We start from the raw sequence: 4620 nt of genomic DNA, 5'->3' as shown, positions 1-4620 counted from the left end.
AAGGCGAAGAGGGAATGACTTCAACAACTTAACCTGAATGAACAACAACCATATTATAATACAAACGTTAAAGATCGAGTATAATAACACGAGTTTTCGGACAAACCCCGGCGTAAGCAACGGATATTGGTAACTCTTTAAGCCGACCAGTTCCTTCGGAATATGCATTGGCGTTAATGAGAACTAATTTATCAACCTGAAAAGCGTGGGAATAATCAGATTTAGTGAGTGAGCTTTTGAGATGATGTTTAATCCAAAAGAGTTTGATTGTGATAATTAAACTGCTTGAAACTTACAGCTTCGGGGTAAGTAGCAGTAAAATCAACAGCTACGGTTGCTCCTAAGCTTGGTCCAACTAAAATCATTGGTCGTTTGATATATGTTTTCCAAAGCTAAAAATTCAAACGAAATAACAGAATCAACCACCGGGGAAAATCCATACCACATATAACATCAGGTAAGTATTACAGATAATAGGCGACAGAGAATCACTAAATTAACGATCACATACTAATGGACCAAGTGCATAGTCGCTAATTTGACATTGTATCACTAATTAGTTACTAAGCAACAAAATATATCTCCAAAATCATGGAGAAATTTTCAAGGACTAGACAATCCCAACGTGCCACAACTTTATATCCTGTTGTCATTTAGTGAAGAGACAAATTTGTATTCGTCGATAATATCTAATTTAGTGTATAGTTATAGACTTATAGTTGTCCCCAAACAAAAATATAAATGATTTAGCAAATTCATTTTTTTATTGCGTAACACAGTTTTTTTTATTTAAGTAAATAAAATTAATTTAATAGTACTGACCTCGAATAAATGATGTCGCTTAGTTGCTGCATCACATGGTGGAAGTACCTCTACAATGCCATTAAACTAGTGAGTTCTTGACTGATTGTGACTGATTCTTTTTATATATATTTATATCAGTCAAAAATCGATTAAATTATTAAAAATAATTATTAAATTAGTGAGTTCTCTACAATTCATATATATATTCTAAAATCCATTTCTCAAGAATCTTGATTAATTTGTGTAAAAATAGAAATCTTACGAAGATCTGAGAAGCCCCAACCAAGAACATCGACAGCCCAAGTCTCAAGACAAGCTTGTTCAAGCAGAGGATAAGTCCTTCTCCATTCTAAACACGAACTAAGTACCAAAGAAACAAAACAAAAAAAATCCAACAAAAAAGAATTAAAATCTCAGTAAAATTCAGATACAGTGAGTTCGTAAAACTTTATATTGCCGGTAAAAAGATTCAAAAAAAAAAAAAAAAAAAAANTAAAAAAAACCTGTCGAAACAGTGGAGAAGAACAACGGGACTTTTGTCGTGTAATTGAACAAGTGGTTTGATGCAGCTACTCATTACATTGCCTCTAAAGTTTCCCATCTGCAACAGACGTTTTCATTTTCTTTCATAACAAAACGAGAAATTGCACTTGAGAGAGAGAGAGAAAAGAAGAAGAACCTGAAGAGGAACAGGAACTCGTACAATCCTTTGAGCTAAAGCTCTTGCAAATGGGTCTCTTATGTTCTGTACCTCCTTCGGAAGAAACGCCGGAAACCCATCTCCGTTCGCCCTTACCCGTTGCCGGAATTTCGTCGCCGGGGGTGGTGGAGAGACCATGTTCAAGCTACCCATCATGTCTCACTCCAAGAAAGTTGTGTGTTAAAATCTGTGGTGGTTATTTGATTTTTTTCTGTGACATTAAAGAGAGTAACTATTTATAGAAAAGAGTGCTACTGGACAATAACCAAAATGCAATTGCAACTACCCAACTTCCTTATATTTTTTTCTTTCTTTCCTCTCATTAAGTACAAATCTTGTCATTTAAATTTACTTTTTTTTTTTTGTTCTTTCCTTCTGAAATGACCACACAAGTTTTTCTGACAATTCACACGTTTTCTAGTAACGAAGGCTTAAAGACAAAAGAAAGTAAAACCACAGAACTTTTGTTTAATCGCCGTGCATAATAATAATATCTTCCAAATGGTAATTTCTCGCCGTAACTTTTTTTTTTTAACATAAAAAAAAAGATTCATCCAAAATATTCCCTAGTTACATTTACACAACAGCAGAAGTTTAATCTAATTCACTAACAGACCTGTTAACGTTACCTCAACTTGTGTAGTAAAAATAGGAAAAAGATAAAATGCTGAAAGAGAGAGAATGAAGCAGTGTCTTTTTTTTTTTTGTCAAACAATGAAGCAGTGTCTCTGCGGCTGACATTTCATAACCAGTTTTAGACCCCTTTCATCTAGCTGTTATCATCTGATAGGTTTGTTTTTAAAAAAAAAAATTAATTAATTAAATAAAACTTGTATAATAAAATACTAATAAAGAAAATGACAGAACCCCAATTATAGAGTATCACTAAGCCCTGGGCAAAATACCCGGACCCGAAACCCGAATCTCGAACCCAATCCGAAAAATCCGAACCGAATCCGTATCCGAAAGAAAAAAAACCCGAATGGATTTAGGATTTCTGAAATTTGGATACCCGAACCCGATCAGATTTTACCCGAAATCCGATCAAAATCTGATCAAAACCTTATGAGTGTTGAGTTGTTTTGCATAACCCCTATCCCTACGATCTCTCACTATAACGAATAAATTTGTTTGGCTTTGTTGCTTTTTCCTCTCACCGCCGGTTCGTTTTCCAGTTACAAGGTCTATAAACACTATTTATCAGGATTTAATCCCCATTCTTCAAGTTGGAAAACCTAAACTGCTACTCATCTCCTCCGTCTGAGACTTCATGGAGACATTCACAGGTGATTATTTTTGTTGTATCTTGTATCAATTTTTGTCTATTGAGTTCTACTCTGTTTCAAATTCTATTGTATCTTGTATCAATTTATGTGGGTTTTTGGATTTGTTTATTCGGTTGATCGATTTGCAAATCATGTGTTCTGCAATGTTATGTGTTTTATCGCTATTATCAATCATGTGTTCTGTTGTAACATCCACGAACCAAAATCCCGGTTTAGGGATTGCATCGGTCGATGCAAGGTTGTTTTCTGCGGACGAGTTTAAGTTAAACGATGCGTTTTGGGTTAAGGAAAAACCCTTGAGTCGTGTTTTTGTCTCATTCGACGAGTTGAGCCGTTTTTGAGAGAAAAGAAGGGAGAAAAAGTGTTCTTGAGTGTTCTTGAGCGTTCTTGGAGATTTCTGGCGTTTGGAGGCGTTTTCTGTAGAGATCTGTAGCTGGGATCATTGTAGGAGCTTCATAGGACCGTGTTCTTGATTGTTTAAGGTTCAAAAACTTCTTGGCAAAGGTAAGTGCATGACCATGGCTTGTTAGAATGTTGTATGAGGCGTTAGGAAGCTTTCTTGTGGCTTGGGATTGTTTCTGGTGTTTGCAGGAACGGAGATCCGGCGAGAAGCTTGGGGGAAAAACGATGCTCGGCATGTGCGTCGGTCGATGCAGTGCGAGGACGGCGCGGCTTGACCTAGGAGCATCGATCGATGCCATGTGGGGGTGTCGGTCAATGCAACTAGGGTTTCCACGTATTGTCGAGCATGCGTCGATCGATGCAAGTGGAAGCATCGGTCGATGCAAGTGGAAACATCGGTCGATGCAAGTGAACCTTGTGTCGACCGATGCATACCTTGTGTCGGTCGATGCTTGTCCCTGTTGGTGTTGGTCGATGCAAGCCTTGTGTCGGTCGATGTAGAGCCTGGTTTGTTTGTTGATTGTTGCTTGATGGTTAGAGTATCTATATTGCTTGTGTGTATAGCCCAGTAGATGGGAGGATTGCCTTACTGAGTGTTTATAAAATACTCATGCATTGCAATTTGTGTTTGTGATGCAGGTAAAGGCAAAGTGTGATCGTGGAATCAAGGCAATGAAGAGGAGGATGTTCTAGGGACTCAATTGGATGTTGTCTGGCATTGCTAGGTTGCTAGAGTTGGGTCTTTAGAACTTGCTATGTTGCTGGTTCCATGTTTCCTGTTGTTTGATATTGGAGTATTGTTATATTTGATTATTGGTTATTAATTATTGGATTATTGTTTTGTATTGGTATCTGTTATTTCCGCTGTTAGTTGTGCTTGTGGATAGGTGGCTAGTGGATATGGGACGACTAGTTGTAGTTTATTATTATTATTCATTATTTTTTAAAAAAACGGGTCAGGTCGTTTCATCTGCAAATCATCTTGTATCAATTATTAAAAACGGAGATATGTGTTATGCACCCAGAATTTGTTTTGACTTTATTCATCATTTGTTTTGACTTCTTCGGAAGAAGTAAGACTTGATATTGGGTTTTCTTTACTTTATGTAATGATCTAGTGATATCTAATTTGGTTTCTTTATCTAACTAAAAATAGATATGTGTTCTTCCCATTTCTGTTCTAATCACATATTCTTCACTTGTTTGCTCAATGTTGTTCCTTCTTCCCATTTGAATCTGAACTGTGTTCTACACCCAGAATTTGTTTTAGCTTCATGATTTATTTGAAATTCTATGTGTTTTTGTCTTGTATTGTTGAGTAAAGCATGATTGGGTTCTATTTTAGTTTAGCTTCATGTCTTGTATTGTTTTAGTTTGATCATTTGATTGGGTTCTGTATTAGTTTAGCTTCATGTTTCATGTGTGATC

The 4620-nt window shown here is 36.4% G+C and overlaps 1 pseudogene; it reads right to left on the bottom strand.

Moving 5' to 3' along the window:
• Window positions 1-1779, bottom strand: part of LOC104724277 — a 2852-nt pseudogene extending 1073 nt beyond the window's left edge.

Source organism: Camelina sativa, chromosome 11 (assembly GCF_000633955.1).
Source record: "Camelina sativa cultivar DH55 chromosome 11, Cs, whole genome shotgun sequence".
In the NCBI taxonomy this organism is placed as follows: Eukaryota; Viridiplantae; Streptophyta; class Magnoliopsida; order Brassicales; family Brassicaceae; genus Camelina; species Camelina sativa.
Note: the sequence above shows the minus strand (reverse complement) of the source record. Positions and strands in the feature narration are given on the sequence as shown.